Genomic DNA, 19670 nt, shown 5'->3' with positions numbered 1-19670 from the left:
GATCTATTGGCAGAAATGGAATATAACATTATAAGTATGTTTTCTTAAGTGTAAAATCACCTGAAAATAAGAATTGTTGTGTTTTCGTTACCTTAGAATGAGCCGTTTATATCTACATATGGAGCCAGCCGCCATGTTCCAACAGTAGCGGACAAACCAAACACTGGCTCTACTGTAGATAGGGCCATTCTTTTTGCGTCTGCCACCGTAGTTCTCCTACATGCTTGGCACGCGGGAGAAGTTTAATTTGGTTGCAATCTGCAACCTCACCACTAAATGCCACTAAATCCCACACACTGGTCCTTTAAAAGGATTATGTCATGATGAGGTCTTATCGCCAAAGACTCTCCACATACTTCTTCATTTTTTCACGTTGTGCACACTATGTAAAATAAGTGAATTTATTACTCTTTAAGCCCTTCTTTCAATTAGACTGTCCTGACTGAAATGTAGCTGTGCTCACGCGCTATGTTCTGTGCCATTTCAGGTGCGCTGACCTGTTTTTTCAACTTCATAATGAAGTGGTTTAGAGAATCTGGCTGTTAGCTCGTTTACAACTTGTCTCATTATCGGACCTCTTGTGTTTCTTGACCAGATGGACTACGATGTAGCAATGTTACCGTATTCCCAGATGTCAGGATTACTCCATGTTATCATAAGTAACAGAAATTATTTGCCAAAACCATGAACATAAGACCCAACCCTTACAAAAAGTATTCAAGTGTGCTATTAGTATACTTCTTTTAAACTTAAAATAAGAGAGTATGCTTTCAGTTTACTTTTTATGTACTTATCAGAGATATACTTAACAAAACTATACTTAAGTATACTTGGCTTATACCGACAAGTATACAGAAAAGTCTAAGTATACTTGGCTTATACTGAAAAGGTTACAGAAAAGTATATTTGGCTAAGTACTATACGTTCACTTAAAGAAAACCTTCAAGTAGGCTATACTGTAAAAACTATTAAACTAATGAGAGTATACTTTACTGTTTGCTGAGAGTATATTTTAAAGTGTACTTTCATAAACTAAAAAGTGGGCTACAAGTATAGTAAACTGTAAGCAGTATAGTAAACAGTATACCTATAAGCTCACTTGTAGTATAGTTCATATTGTAGTTGCAGTAGAAAAATACAACTTGAATGTAAACTAGTTGTGTATACTCAAAGTTTACTACTCTGACATTTAAAGTATAGCTTTATAAATTAAAAAGTGGGCCAAATTAGTTCCAAGAAGTATTGAATTAGTACACTTTCTAGTATACTACTTGATATTAGTATACTTATTACATAAAGTAGCGATTATACTTGAACTATACTTAAGTTTACTTCATGAAATAAACTTGAACTATACTTCTTTTTTGTAAGGGAAGTTGAACTATCCTTTAAGGTGTGTGTTTCTATCTGTGAGGCTCCACATTCAATTCACCAGACAACCTTCCCGTCAGTGCACCTCCACAGTATCTCTCTCTGGAAGCCCCATGCAGGTACCATTTCCAATATTTCTACCGAGTCATAAAACCATCCCCTCCTCCTCCATCTTGACCCAGCTGCTGGCTCCCCCCTGGTCCATCATGGCCGCCTGTGAGGCGGTCGGGGCTGAACGCACAGCGAGAGCCTGCTGGAATGTTTATGTTCCAGCTCAAGGTTGTCTTCAATCATACACGGAGCTGTTTGACAGCTCGCAGCACCGCCTGGCCTCTGTTTACCTCTCCCAATTTCCGACTGGCTTTCTGCGCACAATCAGAGCAGCTCAGAAGAGGATCCAAGAGGGCAACTGCACCATTCTCCATCTCACTGCAACGCAGAGACGTGGACCAAAGGCATCATATAGCGATACAGAAAATGCTTGTGTTTGACTGGTAAACTCTCCAGTGAAAAAAGCCGTTAACTTAAAATAGATGTTTGAAATAGTTGTGTGAAAGCTGTAATACAACATTCACAGTATGTTATCCAAATCCTTCTTCTTCTTCTTCTTCTTCTTCTTCTATTTCTTCTGTACTTTTTTGGACTCTAACTACTTCTGCATAATTTCAGCTCTTAGCATCTTTAGGTAATGCATTTCAGCTTCCAACTCTGCCACATTTACATTTCAACTTCTAGGTTTTTCAACAGTGCAGTGCAATGCATTTGAGCTTTAACATTTTTTAGGAAAGTCATTTCACATTTCTGCATTTTCAGCAATGCTTTGCAATTCATTTCAGCTGTCAGCATTCACACGCATTTTCAGAAGGAAATACATTTTCTAGTTGATACTAACAACTTTTGGTCATGTTTCACAAAAAAAAGTAAGTCAGCAGGATGTTTGAAAATGGAGAAATGAGAAGAAAAGTGTTCCTAACAGAGAGCGGGGAACTGCAAACACAAAACTCTAAGATGAATATTGATTTTGATTTGAGGGCATTTAAGCACTTTTAAGGCTTATTAGTCTCATTTGGACTCCGTGAAGCAGTCCACTCCACCGTTTGGCCGACATTTCCTTTGAGATCTGGGATAGACAATGTTGGAGCGGGCTGATATTTAGACAAGGCAGTGGTCTGTTTCTGCAGAACTGGCCTGAGAAGCTGTACTTTTTGGAAGTGAGTTCAGCCTCCAATGTTAACAGGAAACGTGTGCTGGTCTGAATGTATACACACGGCCTCAACAAATAAGCAGTATAATACAATATCAACGCTGTGACTCCACAGAAAGACGGGATTTAGAAGAAAGAGCGAGGCAACCTGAAACAGGAAGAGAGAGAGAGCTGGTCTCTCAACAAATTCATTTCTTACAAATTGTGTATAAAGAAAGAAAGGACATTTTGACTCAGACGCACGCTCACAAACAAATATTCACATAAATTCTAACATCTGCAGTCTTGCACATTTTGACTGCACACATTCACCTTATGGTAGAAGGTTTGCTCACTTCCACTTGAGCTGAGGTGGGTCTCTGTGGGAGGCCCGCTGGAAAAAGTGACACATTTAAAGGTAAAGACCTCATAAGCTGTCCAGACCTCTGTTTACTCACCCCAGACCTCCTGTTCACTACAGAACAGCGGGAACTGTTACCTTCCTCAATGGAATTCAAGCTCATAAACAAGCAGCCTCAACCTTCATTAAGAGAAATTACTCCAACAACAGCACAGAGCAGGATGCATACGCTTGTGTTGCTTAATGAATCTGCAAAATATCTCCAACATAAGATTAATGTTCTCAATTAAAATATCATTTATCATAACTTTCTTAAAGCCAGAGTCTGTGGTGTGTCAGTGACTGCTTCTCTTCATGGGTAGATGTTTACAGTTTTGGAGTAAGAGCTGCATTAATGAGGATGAAATGGTGTTAAGCAATGTTTGGAGTACCAGAGTTATTCGGAGGTGAGCCTAATAGCATAATAAACCTGCAATTACAGGATTTTGTGACTGTTAAATAATTTGTCTTAAGAACATGTGGTACACTTTGAAATTTAAACTCTACCCCTGTGTGCTACTTTGAATCGCTCAATAGAGGGAAAGTGTCATCATATTGTTATGCCATTATATAAACAGCCTGAGTCTAAAGAGTATTTAAAGAGTAAAAACAATAAAGATATATTTAGAGTAATTACTTTTTAATTTAAAGGAACAATGTGTAGGATTTAGCAGCATCTAACGGTGAGGTTGCAGATTGCAACCTCTCCTGTGTGCCAAGCGTGTAGGAGAACTATGGTGGCCGAGGTGAAAATGTGAATGGCCCTATCAAGAGCAGAAGACAGAGTTAGTTTAGCTTTGTGAATATCAATTGAATGTGCAGTGGAAGTTGCAGTTTGTGCAGAAAAGCAGGAAGCCCAAGCAGGAAAAGTTAACAGTGTTTGGTTTGTTTGTTCTAGGCCACTGTAGAAACATGGCGGTGCAATATGGCGGTCTCCGCGAAGAGAGGACCCGCTCCCTATGTAGGATGAGAGACCTTTATTTAAAAAAAGTAAATAAATAAATAAAAGCCCCAGAAGTAACTGTATCTTAAAGTGGCTGTAGGCAGTATATTTTTGGCATCATTGGGCAACATTTCCATAATAGCCTTTCAGCATATAGTAATTCAAGTGTTCTGAGAGAAAGCTACACTTCTGCACCTCCTCATGGCTCTGTTTTCAGGCTTTAGAAAATCTAGCCCGTGACGGGAGATTTTGACCAATCATAGGTCATTTCAGAGAGCGAGCGTTCCTATTGGCTGTGCTTCAGTCCGATGTGACCGGTAGTTTGGCGTACCTTCAAGAGAGTTCACAATGGCCACCGCGACACAAACTTTCTCATCTTACAGCTAAACCGTGCACTAGAAGATGATTCTGAAAACATTTGAGGCGAGAAATAGGCATTAACGTAACATAAAATATTGCTTCATATTTGATCAGCGCTGCCTAGTTTGACTGTTTGGTCGAAGTTTGCGAGTGATTGACAGTCGGCTCTCGTAGACAGCAGGTGGACAGCGGACTCCAGATCAGCTCTGGCTGCTTGTTTTTCTTCGGTCTGTGAAATCTTGCAGATTGCAGATTAGGAGCACTGGAGGACACCAGAGGCACGTGATTTTTTTCAGGCTTTTGACAGTATTACAGTTTAGCTTCCTGCTTTTCTAGCAATGTATTTCAGTTCGTTTTTTTTGGGGTCATTCAGTTCAGCTTTCAACTCTGCCAGTTTTACAATTCAGTTCCGTATTTTCAGCAATGCTTTGCAATTAATTTCAGCTATCTGCATTCCCATGCATTTTCAGCAGGAAATGCTTTTTTTGTTAATATCATATTCCATTTCTGCCAATGGATCCCCCTAAATGTTACACACTGGTCCTTTAACCATGTTCTTACAAAACAAAGTAGCATTATTGTTGAAATTAGATAAAAAGAATAAAACAATATTATATTTAAAAACATTTTTGACCATGTTTGTGTTTGACAAAGACCAAAAACAACCATTAAAACAGAGGAAAGAGTGACAAATGAAAAGCACAGTTTTTCAGTAATAAACAAGGCAATACACAGCGGACTAAATTAGACAGCATGCGGTTGAGAGCTCCTCTGGCATAAACACTCTCATTACAGAGATTGGGACGTTCTTAAAACTTTTAATTATGATGCTATTTGCATCAAGTTGCGTTAAAATTTGGGCATCCGGACAGAATGACAGTATTTCTGCTGGAAAATAAACTCTTTGTGCAGCCACAGTCTGGATTTCTGGATTGTTTTGACCATTTCAAGGACACGTCAGCCTTGAAATGTTGGAACTTGGATTCGATTTTACAAATTGATGCTCCCTGGTTGAAATACAGATGCAACGGGGGAACGTTCATTTTCCCAATCACAGCTCTTCTCCAAGTCATGTTGGAGCCTCATTTTCACAAATGCATGACCTCCTAATTACGTATATGGAGAGTGGAGGGAAAAAGGGGAATGAATAAGTGGAAAGGAGACAGATAGAGGAAGAAAAATAGGTTTCGATTGTGTCAATATCATTGCTTGAGATGTAGTGCAGACCTGTTGACAGCACCTGCAGCCAAACTGCTGTGACTGCATTAACTCTCTTCTGGCACATCAATGCACCCTCACAGTCATCATCTGCTTGTTTTCCCCACAGTGCCATGAGGTCATAGCTTAAGTGGCCAATTAGCCCAAACACAGTTCAATGTGGGGCATCTCCAGAGATAGCAAGAGGACGGGATGAGGAAGGGAATGTATTGTTGCTTTGCAGGACATCTGTGTGAATGTTGGTCATTTTAACATCACACCTGCATTATATTATGTGCATTTCTGATTCATTTATTGTGGTTGTCTGGTCTGTTTTGGTTAAACGTCTGATGGGCTTACTGTGAGGTCTGACTTGAGAAGGGGGGAAATAGCTGTCATAATTACCAACGCCTGTATCTTTCAGCAAAAACCCTGCCTCCTAATTACCGCCTGCTAACAATCTTCTTGCCTATAATTTATGCGTAGTAATGGTCAAGATGTGGGCACTCTCTCCTCTAACTCTCTCTCAGTCCAACCACAGTTGTTAGTGGTTGGATATTCAACCGTAATCGCTGCTGTAATGCATGTGTCCACAAGAGGATGTGCAACAGTTTCCAAGCCAGGTGTGCATGAATGTGTGAATAGGTGATAAAATGAGATTAAAGGAGGATTAAAGTGGTGACAGAAGAAAAGAAAGTCAGTATATGGAGAAAGAGAGAGGCTTACTGTACTTGACATTTCCAAATGGAATGGTTAAATGTAAACACAGCTGGAGCGTTTATTGGCTGCATTTTAATTATTGCTTTGACTTTCCAATACACTGCCAAGGACTGTTGTGTATACACAGCATGTGCCATTGACAGCTTATCTGAATCCAGCACTCGCTTTTCGCCGAGAAGGTGCTATAGTTCAGAAGTCTTGGCAACGCTGCGAAATGCATCTGCACGATTCAAAAGCAGCATTGTTTGGGATTACTGTATGATGTAATCGGTGTTGTGTTGCAACCATCTCTTGATATGCAGGAAAAATAATGAGAGGAGACTGAATATGAGTTGAGAGAGGAAATGTTAGATCTCGAATAACTTAGTCGTTTGTTGAAATATGAAGTGATGCAGTTCAAATCTGTTTTCAGAGTTGATGTAACACAGGCATCCTGATATAGTGTTTACAGGTTTGGGTCTGCAGGCATCAGATAAACATACATCCATCTGTCCTCTCACCACCATGCTGGTGTGTAGCACAGAAATGTCAAACAATCTGAAACAAAGTTAACATGTGTTTGTATACGGGTAGACTCGTTTCCATAAAATCACCTCTGCTTTGGGGAGAAAACTGAAAGCTGTTTTCGTTTTTTATCGGTAGGGATATGATGACAGAGAGCAGGAAATGTTTCAGAAATACATTTTGGGAACTTTAGTTACTTCATCCAAATTACAGATGTTGTAGCATTCTTCTGTGTCCTCACATCATAACATTTTAATGGAAAACTCAGCACAATGTGGAGCCGCCCTGATCCTGACATACACTGTGGAGCTGTGTGTGTGTAAACAGGCTTTAAAGAAACAAAAAAAAAACAGCAAGACATTTAGTCAAATCCAACCAAGACGAATGGTTTCCCTTAAGCATCTGGACATAAAATACAATTATCAACGATGAGCTGACTCATCTGTAACCATGACGTCATTTTGAAAAAAAACAGAAATCTGCTGATGTGGTAGTTCACCAAAACAAGAAAAAGAAGGGGATGAAGCATGGTTGTTACCAGGGTCTGGATTGAGCTATAAATTTTGTTCACATCACATCATATGATCTTCTTGAACAGATAAGAGTTTGGCCATGATGGAATTGTTCAAATTTTTATTTTTTCAATAATAAGTATGTATTCTTTAGGTTATAATTGCCTGAAAATAAGAATTGTTTTGTTTGAATGAGCCATTTATATATACATATGGAGCCGGTCCTCTTCACAGAGCTGGTCGCCATGTTTCAACAGAAGCTCAGAACGGACAAACCAAACACTGGCTCTATAGATAGGGCCATTCACGTTTTCAGATTTTTTGCATCAGCCACCGTAGTTCACTACACGCTTGGCACACCGGAGAAGTTTCAGTTGGTTGCAATGTGCAACCTCACACCTAGATGCCGTCAAATCCACACACTGCACCTTTAAGAACTTCTTGGCTAAAAGATGAGGTTCAAAGTTAATTTTTGCCATTTAGTAGCAGCTCTTGAGCTCTCAATCATATCACGTGATCTTCACATGATACGGTTGTAATTTAATATCTCAGAACTTCACTCTAACTAAATAAAACCTTACAATAAAAAGCTTGTACTTGTTTTATATATATGTGGATGATGCACAGTTAGTGACATGATTCCCTGCTGAGGACCCTTCTCAGTGAGGTAACCCTATATGTAGTCATACTAAAAATATTTCTGGTTTACTTGGATGTAATTATGTAAGGTTTTATTGTTGAATTAAAGGGTGAAAAACATTGATTCAAGACAGGTCTTGGGTGATTGCTAATAATTAAAAATGTCTTTAATTGCCAGATTTCTGAGTGGAGATTGATGACATAATAGCCATTTATTCATTAATCTTGAAAACGACTCAGATCATTTACAAGTTGCACCCAATGGTTACTATCAACATGTTTCTGGCTTCACTTTACACCAAGTAAATAACTCGTAAGGTCGGGTTCTCCTCCTAAATTGTGAAGTTGGCATAAAATATTGATGTAGTCTCCGCGACGTCACCCATAGGTTTATGAAGAGCCGTTGTGAAGCTCAAAGCGGGTGGTGGCAGTGACTACACAGTTTAACTCCCGGCTAATCCAAAAATGGTGAATCATTGGTGGAGCTGAGGCGGGACTGGTATGATACCCACCTGTCGTTCAAAGCGACCACGCCCTTAATTATGCATAATTTTAAGCCTTAATATAATCTAAACAGGTGAGTTATGTAAAAATGCACCCCCCGTACAGTTGTCATGAACGGGGAAATTAGCTATAGAGACTAAAAACGTTTAATGTAACATGCTGTAAACACGTTTATTCTGCTGTAAACATGGGGGTCTATGGGGAATGCCTCAAGTGGCCATTTGAGGAACTGCAGTTTTTAGCACTTCTGCATTGGCTTCATTTCTCAGCACCGGAGGTTCCCGCTTGGAGGTGGGTCAGAGCTGGATTTTTATTTTTTTTAACACTTGTTTTCTTCTGTTTTTTATACTAAAAACTGTGACGCAAGATGCTGGGTTAATTATCATGAAATGAAACATTTCCCTCATTTCCAAAACTCAGCAAATCTTCACTAGCGGTCAGTCACACAAAGTTACACAACTGTACAAAAGTGGACACACGTGCATCCTAAAGAGAGGGGAGAAAAAAGGGCACATCCGCTCTGAAGAAGGGGTCTTCCAGTAACTATCGTGACATCTGAATTGAAGGAAATGGCCTCACTCCATCACTCCCTCATTGTTTTGAGTGGTCATTCCTAAAGAGGTCATGCGTCACTTTAAAGGAAACCCAAGAAGGCCTAATCACACACACAAAACCCATACACGCTCTAGTTTCTGGTGCCCCCCGACACACACACATACACACAACACACACACACACACACACACAGATGAAGTGTACTAGTGTCTCACCTGCCCAAGTGGACATACACACACACACACACACACACACACACACACACACACACACACACTAAAAACAAAACATATTTGCCACACATGCCTGACATACCACAGGACCGCTCAAACACATACATGAGTCACTCAAACTGTCCACCGCTGACAACTGATCAGAGACTGCCCTCACACACATTTCAAACACACACACTCTGACTCCCCTATGACTCTGCTGACCTTTGACCCTAGGTGAAGGGGGTTGTTGTCTGATGCTGTGGGTTCATTCTCCGTGTGTGAGGTCATTTCCTGCCAGAGTGACTGTTAGGGGCGAACGGGGCTATATTGGTTGACCTCAAATGGGGGCACAGTGGAGGGGCTGATGAAATGGGACGCATGGCAACACAATATTTTGTAAGAAATATGCACAACCTATTTTTATTTTACTCTTCTCAGGCTATTCATGAATTTGAGCCTCTAGAATCACGAGCAAGTCGTCTCACTCTGTCTTCTTGGAAGAAGATGACATTGTAGGAAATAGCTGTCACTCAGAGGTTTCTGCTGTACTTTTCCTCCCGAGTAAACAAGCGATATGAGCAGACTCACACACACCGCTGCACTGCTGCCATGAACCGTGGCCCTGAGCGACATGTTCTAACAAACAGAGCCCTTCATATGACAGAACCAGAATGCTCTTTGTTTGCAGTTTATGTCAGAGTGAGAGTCTGTGTATATAGATCCGAGGGAGGGGAGGAAAAAACGGGACAGAAAATGAGGAATCTGTACTGAGCTGCGTTTGTAAACAAGACAAACATAATCAGCATCTCGAGAGCCACATCTGGCTCTGGTCGAGCCGAGCCTGGGCTCTGATTGAGGGGCCCGGCAGGCTCCATTGTTTCCTCAGAGTTGTTTTGCAGCATGTCACCGGAGAAAAACCAAATCGATGATATGTAAAACACTGCCATTGTGTGGAACAAATACTTAAATACAAAGAGCATCATCACCTGTCAAAAAGCCACATTTAAACATCATATTACAGTCCATATGTAATGTGTAATAAAGGGCCTGTGGCTTTTGGCAAAGGGGTACTTGTAGTTTTCAATTTCCTGCTGTTTCAAATACTTGTATCAGGTTTCTGCTTTCCCCTGTGGTTTAACCTGTAGATCATTATTGTTATGTCAGAGATGTGAGCAGCTTTGAGAAAAACAGAGGTGACAAGGTGTTGAGTGCGATGGTTGTTTATTGATGTGTGGTTACACCAAAGGAAGAAGAGAGGGGATGAGGAGAGGAAGAAGGAGATTAAGGTGTAGCCTATATGTTTTCATTTATATACAGATGATTGGCTTAGTATAAAAAATGACCGTATTGTAAAAATAGCTAACAACAGTGTTATTGTGTCTGTTATAGAATAAGACCGCTCACATGGACCCACAATGCAAGAAATTTGTGGACGTGTGCAAAAGATAATTTTTCTCTCAGTGACGAGATGGCAATATCGGTCTGTCAGTGGGTCGATTGGTTGGTCGACTGATTGTTTGGTTGATCTGTGGGTAATTGGGCTGACACAATATCAGATTTTGTATAGAAATTTGTACAAAAAAAAAACAATGCTATCAGTCAAATTCATCTTTAACTTTGTTTATTATGCATTTTTTGCAAATGAATTACACTCAAAATAAGAGTGTAGGGAGGTGGTGTGTGACCACAACTGTACAAAAGTGATTTAAGAGGTGCTGGATTATTTACACATATTATCATATGTGTATTATTAACATGATATCAATATTTCATTTTTAAATATCACAGTTATTGACAATACAGGGGTCAATATCGTGTCAGTAGCTGCTAGCATGGCTGTAGACTTCCAGTCTTTTTTTTTCTTTTCTTTTAAAGCGGCAGTAGACAGTATATTTTTGGCATCATTGGGCAAAAAAAATCCATAATAACCTTTCAGCATATTATAATTCAAGTGCTCTGAGAGAAAACTAGACTGCTGCACCTCTTCATGGCTCTGTTTTCAGGCTTTAAAAAAAATCTAGCCCGTGACAAGAGATATCAGTGAAGACTTGATTGATTTGTCCAGCAGTGAAAGTACATCTGTTGAGAAAAACGCATGGGTTACTCTGTAGTGACATGTTTGAACCATTATGACAGTATTAACTTTTGCATTTTTCTTTGTCTTGTCTGGTATGGTTGCACAAAAATCCACCGTGACGCCTTTTAAAGAGAAATGAAACAGAACAGAACTTTAATTTAAACGTCTCACAATAAAAACCCAGTGAATGTCAGAAAGGGTTTCTGTCTTCTATTTAGCAGACAGCGTGAAGTCCCAGCGTATACACAGAGCACAGTTATGGCTCTCCAGAACTGTGTGTAAAAACTATTGTGCTGCAAGGAGAGAGCCCCAAACATGCCCCAGGGGAAGCCTCCTTTTCTTCTTTTTATAGGAAAGGCCTTAATTCATGGAGACAAACAGAGCCATCATTACATTTAACAGAGGATCATAAACATTCCTGCACGCTGGATGTAAATTGTGAATGCGTCTGGTTAGATGGACGGGTGGGTAAACACCGGGACGTGACCTCGCAACAGACACACACACACACACACACACGCACACACACACACACACACACACGCACACACACACACACACACACACACACACACACACACACACAAACACACACACGCACACACATACACACATGCACATACACAGGTCTCCCATGCAGGCACACCTGTATGAATCATAGGCATCGGTGGGAATGCACCCTGGGCTACAACCTAGCCTTGTAAAACAACACTCTCTCCTTCTCTATGTTATGATAATTTGTTGAAAACACAACAGCAGTGGCGTTGAGTATGATATGATATTCTATTTTGTCTCACAGTATCTGATGCTTTTGTTTTCATTATGATTATTATTTATTCATATATACTTGAATCAAAACCTCTCTGACACAATTTCCAACAAAACTGGACACCACAGGATTTATTGCAGTGCTATTGTACTGGATTACATTAGTGTGTACAGGTGCACCCCGTAAACTAGAGCTAGTTAAGTGACCCATGCAGATAAGTCACTGACCCGTCACTGGTCCGTACATCTCCGTGGGTTACTGCAGTAAAGATGAGGCCCTGAAGGACGATCACATGCCTCTGTGTGTGTGTGTGTGTGTGTATGACTGTGATTGTGTTTTAAACATGTGCGCATGTGAGAGTGCGTGTATGAGTGTCTCACAATGGAACTTTTTTTTAAGGTTATTTTTTTTAGCTTTCATGCCTTTATTTATAGTGACAGGGATAGTGGATGACATGGCGCCCTATCGATGGAACTTTTAACATTAAACACCCACTTAGCACTCTCCATTACCTTCTACCAACTGCTCTCTTCTTCTTTTAGTTAACACTGGCTTAATCAAACTAGTGCAGTGCCCGTTCAAAACATGCCTGTTCAGAACGGGCTGAATGCTTGGCCGGTGGTATTGGTGCTTTCTTGAGAACTGGTTCCTTGGATCTTCAGCAATACACCTGCCATGAGATGGTTGCGTCACACTCCCAGGTTGGGCAACTCCCAGTTAGAAACATTGGTAAAAAACACTTAGAGGAGGTAATTTCCAAATAGGCGTATCAGTCATTAGTAATTATTGGTATTTGGCTGTCAGTAACATTATTAGTGTTTTAAGTTAGTATCAAGTCTTACTCACGAGAGAAAAACATATCCAAGTTGCGCAAGTTCTGTTGGCTGCAACATCGTGAAATACACTTAGCTGAGGTATTCATTTCCAAATAGGCGTATTAGTCATTATTCATTAGTCATTAGCAGAGGTATTTTGCTGGCAGTAACATTATTAGTGTTATAAGTTAGTATCAAGTCTTACTCACGGGGATACCCAAGTTGCACAAGTTGTGCTGGCTGCAACATCGTGAACTACACTTAACTGAGGTATTAATTTCCAAATAGACGTATTAGTTGCTTCCTTTGACATAACCACCGCAGTTATAAAGTAGAGCATGGATTAAATGAGTGGAGGTATTTTGCTGGCGGTAAAGTTATAAGTTAGTATGGCAAAAAACGTACACAATTTGAGTTACAATAGCAGAGTGGCGCTGTTCCTGTAGGCTATCCACTCGTGCTCGTTGACTCCAGGGAAGTGAAAACAAGTTTGGTTGTAACGTTATCCAGCATTCATGTGTAGCGTTACCAGGGTACAGTATATCCAGGATGCAGCAGCAAAAGCAGTCAATGAGCCCTTGTCTGCCCACATGCCGACGACACGCTCGTCTCAGTCTGCAGAGCCCTGAAGCCACGTCCCTGCTGCTGAACAGAGCGCCGTTATTCAAAGTTTATTAATATAGTAATAATGTGGCACCAAATTCGACAAAGCACTCCTTGGGGTCCCCAGCAATACACCTGCCAAGTGTTAAATCGATCAGATGAACGGTTCTTCAGATATGCGAAGGACATACAGACAGACAGATTCCTTGCTGTATAATTAGATAAAGCAATACAAATCATCATTATCTAAAACACATTTTGTGCCCAACTCCTGCAAACGAAACCTCATCGTCTGTACGGTCCGTATGCTAGCAGGACTGGAGGGAGGATATAGGAGGGCTGAAAGTCTGGTTCTGGATTGAAAAATAAATAGAGCATGTGTGGCATAGAAAGTAGGCTTTGTCTGAAGGGAAGGGGACATGGAAAGGTATTGGCCCAGACCATTAGTCAGGCATATGTGGGTCTGGTGTCTTTGCCTTTGGTGTGTGTGTGCGCGTCTCTGTGTGTTTGCAGATATGTGTGTAAGTGACTAATGAAACTGATTATTTCTAGCTGTCAGACAGGACATCCTGCTTGCACCGAGGGCCATGTGGGGCTGCCGCTGATGACCTCAACACATGCTGTAATTCTGAGAAAAGATCACGTCTTGATAAACACTTCATGCATACATCAATATTTGGCCGCAAGTGCCCTCATCCTAACGGATTCTGCATGCATGTCCGATTAATGTGTTTCAATCCACCCATTGTTGGAAGAGGTTTGTGCTGCTTAATATAGCATATTTGTATTTGGTAAAGTCTGTTTCAAGTGTTGCAAGTGCATTGCTCTGATCATGATGCTGACCCATGAGAAATAACCTAATTTGTTCTGGAGCTGCAGAAACGGTCCAAAAAAAGAAGGCGATACCTTAGATGCAATACTAGCACACATGAACTCAGTAAAGCCCTAAACCAGATGCCGAATAACAAATTACCCAGCTCTGACGCTTTCCATCCCAATTGCTGCAAACCATTTTGGCACATATTACTTCCACCATTTCACAGACTCCAGGAGAGGGACCAAGTGTGCACGCATCCAGGCAAAGATACTCAGGTGCAAGACAAAAAAAAACGTAACTGTAGGTTCTTCCTGAGGTAGATCTTTACACATCGAAATGTTGCCTTAAAAGAGAATTAAACAATTTTGGGGCCTAGTGCTGACCTCCTTTGAGCCTTACCATTTCACAGACAGACCTCAGGAATTAAAAAAAATCCCAAATCACTTCAACACGGATATAGACATTATATCAGTTCTACTGAATCCCAATAAGACCCAACACAACCGTCCAACAACACTACAACATAACCCTTTGTTGTTATTACTGTAACTAAAGCTACAGTCACTAAATAGTCACATCCATCTTACAGTAATGTTCGTAAACGGTTTTCTTTCTTGCTGTAACCTTTAAAAAACAGACTCAAACTACAACAGTGATCACATCACAGGATACAAAAAGAGCATTTGATAAAGTTAGTTTGATTACATGAACTCTATTATGCATTACCAGAAGATCATTTCACAGAGCTTCCCAATTTGTTGGGGTACCAGACATGGATGCCCATTCTCTCCTTCTTTATTTGTCTATATGTACATAGAACCACTCAGCAGCAAATTCACAACATAGAATTAACATTAACATTCCCTTAATCTTGTTTCAAAAACAATATCAATGTAATAAATGGGTCTGGCCAGCACAGATGCAATACGCAAACCAGTTGGGTTTACAGTCACTTTCCTCCAGTCTGTGAAATCTTGCAGATGCCATTGGGAGCACCAGAGGACACAGAGGCACTTGAATTTTTTTCAGATTACCGGTCTCATGCACTACTGTCAGGATATAGTTACCGTTTTATAAAAAATCAGATTTGCTTCATTTCTACCCACTGCAGCTTTAATCAAAACTTCTTTTAAATGCTCAGTTATGCAGCAGTTGATGTATAATTCCCAAATCTGACATTTGTTCCCCTCTAGGTCAAAGGTGGAAAAATCTCTGGTTCAACCCCAACAAATGACTGATGGAGTCCAATCAGAGTCTTTATTTAAAGAAGGGTATATGGGTCTCTGTATTTATTTGGGGCACACAGCAGTGTGGACTCTGTTCAGCACCAGACCTCCTTCCAAGTCTTTGCAGTCCCCGAGACTCAGCCACCATCTCAATAGAGGGGCACAAAATGTCTCTGGAAATGGTTTCAGGGTTAGAGGCCTCACTGAGTGTTGATTTTAATTGAGCACAAGTATGTGTGTGTGTTTGATGTATGTGGGTGTGTGTACTCTGTTTGGGTTTGTGAACTATACATTTCTGTGTGCTGCTGCTGCTGAGTTTGTATGCACTCATACTTGCAGATCATTAGGTTGTCCAAGGGATCATGTCTTATTATGTTGTATATGCATGCGCCATGTTTCTGTGACTCACATATACAAATACACATCTGCAATGTTTTTGTGCATATGCATTTGTGTTTGTGCATACACACGATAAAAGCAGCTGCATGTGTGTGTATGTGTGTGTGTCTGTGTGTTTGTGGGGTAGAAAGCGACAGAGAAGGATCATCCAAATCATGAATAGAGAGCTTTAAGAACGAATACATTTCATAAGCACATATTGTACAATAGACAACAGAATTTTGAATTTCCCTCGAGATCAATAAAGTTACTATCTATCTATCTATCTATCTATCTATCTATCTATCTATCTATCTATCACTAAACAGTATGGTGATACAACTTCATTCAGTTTATTGAAAACAATGCAACATCAGTAGGGGAGAGCAGGGTCGGTTGGGACAGGAGAACAGTTATGCAACTATGCATATGCCTATTCACCATGCTCATACTCATTCACAACCTCTTCCCTTTCAATCTAAAAGTGAAGACTTTCTGACTATTCCTCACATTTTATTCACAAGCATGTAAGTAAATGTTTGTTATTTTTCTTCTACCATACTGTTTTTAGTTATGCCACATACAAATAACATATTGTTGGAAGGCTTATTTTGTGGCCTATCAGTTGATGCTAGTGTTGGCTGTATTTTTGTTGGTTGCTAGGAGTCCAAAGCGTGTCTGCTCTCCCTGGGACGGTTCAGACAGTTACCCGGGGGTGGTAGGGACAGTATTATTTATTGTTCCTACCTTGTTACGAATCAACAAAAAGCAGACAAAATGAAGACAAAGGCTTTTCCTAATTGAATAAGACCCAGTGAGGGAATGTTTACTATGATAAAGCTGCAGTGGGTAGAAATGGAGCAAATTATGATTAAAAAAGTTATTTTTATAAAACGGTCACTACATCCTGACAGTAGTGCATGAGACAGGTAATCTGCAAGAAATCATGTGCCTCTGTGTCTTCCGGTGTGTCCTCCGGTGCTCTTAATGGCATCTGCAAGATTTCACAGACCGGAAGAAAACAAGCAGTCAGAGCTGATCTGGAGTCTGCCGTCCAGCTTCCGTGTATGAGTCTGTCAATCACTGGCAAACTCTGATCAAACGCTCAAACGAGGTAGTGCTGATCAAATATGAATCAATATTCTGTTACTGTAACGCCTCAAATGTATTTAGAAACATCTTGTAGTGTACCGTTAAGCTGTAAAATGAGCTCAAATCAACGCTCAATAGGAATGCTCTCTCTCTGAATGACCTGTGATTGGTAAAAGTCTCCCGTCACGGGCTAGATTTTTTTAAAGCCTGAAAAACAGAGCCATGAGGAAGTGCAAAAGTCTAGTTATCTCTCAGAACACTTGAATTACAATATGCTGAAAGGTTATTATAGAATCTTTGCCCAATGATGCCAAAAATATACTGCCTACCCCTGCTTTAAGTGGCAGCCAGTCAGAAACCTGTTTTTTGCCAAATTCCATATCTCAGTAATTTATGAAAATATCATTGTTTCAATTTTTTTTTCTTTTTCTCAAAGAAATTTGTGAGCAACTGACATTGTAAATACAATTTCTTAAAATTTAGAGTGCATTTCTTTCAATTTAAATTAAAAAATGTTCAGCCCAGAACAAGATGTCCCAACTGACCCAAGGAGGCAAATTCAGTCCTTGTATATTTAACAAAATTGTTGCCTTTCACGTTTGGGTTGGGCTCTAAAAAACTTGATAAACTGTTAGCAGACACCTGTATCTGTGCAGGGATCGAATTATTTTCATTGCTGTTCAAGTAGTCTGTGAGTAATGGAAGGTTATTTGGTGTCGATACAAAAGTGTCCCAACCGACCGCGCTCTCCCCTACTCCAGTGATTTAGTACAGCAGTTCCATAAAGTTGTAGTACTTACAAGAGACAGATAAAAAGGAGAATAGTCAAAATGTATACAGGACCTATGCCTTTTGCCAAGCACACACACCAGCATACACACAGGTGCACAAGTGTTTTAAAAAAACATGTGTCAGAGAGAAAAAGGCTTCATTCTAGCAGTGTGACGGCCCAGTGAAAAGCACACTGTTTGGCCGGCCAGCTGATATATTTGCAAATAACACAGTAATCTCCCCATGGCAGGCCAAACATGCCAGTGTTTGCTTGCTTATTCTACATAAAAGAACAGCTCGCTCATACACAAGCAAAGGCAAACATTCCCTTTATTTTGCAGACTACTCTCTTTCTCCTTCTTTTATTTTCCCCCTTCCTCTCTGAGCCCAGGAAGGGAACACTCATACACTCACCCCGGAACTAGCCTGGAGGTCTTCAGACCACACACAGAGCAGTGCAAGGATCTCTCTTTCTTTTTCTCCTGCCTTCTTTCCTCTCTCATTCCCACTGTTTTATATGGTCACTCTTTCCTCTTCTTCATATTCCTCCCTCTCTCTTTCCACATTTTACCCTTTTCTCAGCCTGGCCTAATCGAGGCAGAGGAAAGGTTGTGTGCCCGCTGCTGCTGCATGTCTCTATATCTCCTCTGTTTGTTTGACTGTGCTGATGTGAACTGTAGAGAGGATGGTCACTTAGTATGATATTTATGCCTGTGAGACCACCCAGACAGCCACGGGCCAAGACACGGGGAGGTTAGGCTTTATTTTTCAACGCCTCCGCTGTTCCCAGGGCCTCCGAGCTCAATGAGATTAATTCCTCTCCGTCACCAGTATGTGTGATTATGACACAGCTTGGATACTGTCACTAAGTAACATCCAGGTGAGAGACAGGATGTGAAAAAACAAAGTGTGTGGTTTGTATTGATTAAGCAGGGAGAAAGAAAGAAATGTGTGAGTCATATCAGATGGGATTTGTTAAAGCGATTCCCTCTAGTGGCTGAAAAGACACTCCTAAGATCCTGCAGAATTTCAAAGGTATAGCGTAGTAATTATTAGGATAGTAAAAGTGATTAATAAATAGTGGTAGCTAAATGAACAGTTTAAGAATGAACAGTTTAAGAATGAACAGTTGTTGAAAAGCAGTTGAAACTTCCAACCTCTGCCACTCCAAGTGGTAATATCAACGACTATATGGACATGGCCACTGTGACGTCACCCATTGGTTTGTGGACTGCTGTTTTGAAGTCTCGAGTTTGGCATTTTGCCCGCCGCCATCTTGGTTCTTTGCAACCAGAAGTGACACAAGAGGGTGGAGCTAAGTACAACCGTACGCTGAATAAGACATTTTTAGTCATCCAAAAATGTAGAATTAACTTTCATGAACTGATAACACACTGTGAAAGGATTCAGTTTCTAAGACGAAAACACAAACAACTCTCAGAGCGGACAACGCCGTGGTAGCGACCTGTCAATCACAAGGTAGCCACGCCCTAAAGCATCCCCTTCTTTATGGTCTATTTGACTCCAGATGGGACCATAATGAACATCATGCTGTGTTGAAGAAGACTTGAAACTAGCAATTGAGACCATAAACTCATGTTTACAATGTTTACTGAGGTAATAAATCAGTTGAGAAGTAGGGTCATTTTTCTCATAGACTTCTATACAATCAGACTGCCCACTGGGTAATATGCAAAGATGATCAAAGGGATTTATTGACAATCAACTGTAGAAAATCCCGCCATTTTATTACATGATGGTTGGTTTTGACTCAGAGGTACTTGAACTCATTTGACAGGACTGTGAGGGTATACGTCGGATAATCAAAGTTGGGAACGACTGGGGGAAATCCCTAATTTTAACAGTATCTCTGAGGCTATACTGCAGTCCACAGTCAGTTCTCACATAGCCACAAACCACTTGACGACAGAGAACCGGTTCCACAATGGGTGGGAATACATGAGTTAACAGTTATCGCGTATAAAAGTGGTTGCATGTCGTCTTGTTATGCGTGTGGAA

The 19670-nt window shown here is 40.5% G+C and overlaps 1 protein-coding gene across 1 annotated transcript in view; it reads left to right on the top strand.

Moving 5' to 3' along the window:
* Positions 1-15903: 15903 nt before the first annotated feature.
* The window catches only part of ercc6l2 (excision repair cross-complementation group 6-like 2), a 28501-nt gene continuing 24734 nt past the window's right edge, over positions 15904-19670 (top strand). The window contains exon 1 of the mRNA XM_037778391.1: positions 15904-15921. The gene's annotated coding sequence lies outside the window, so the exon portion shown is untranslated. The remainder of the gene's footprint in view (positions 15922-19670) is intronic.

This window comes from Sebastes umbrosus, chromosome 8, assembly GCF_015220745.1.
Source record: "Sebastes umbrosus isolate fSebUmb1 chromosome 8, fSebUmb1.pri, whole genome shotgun sequence".
Classification (NCBI taxonomy): Eukaryota; Metazoa; Chordata; class Actinopteri; order Perciformes; family Sebastidae; genus Sebastes; species Sebastes umbrosus.
Note: the sequence above shows the minus strand (reverse complement) of the source record. Positions and strands in the feature narration are given on the sequence as shown.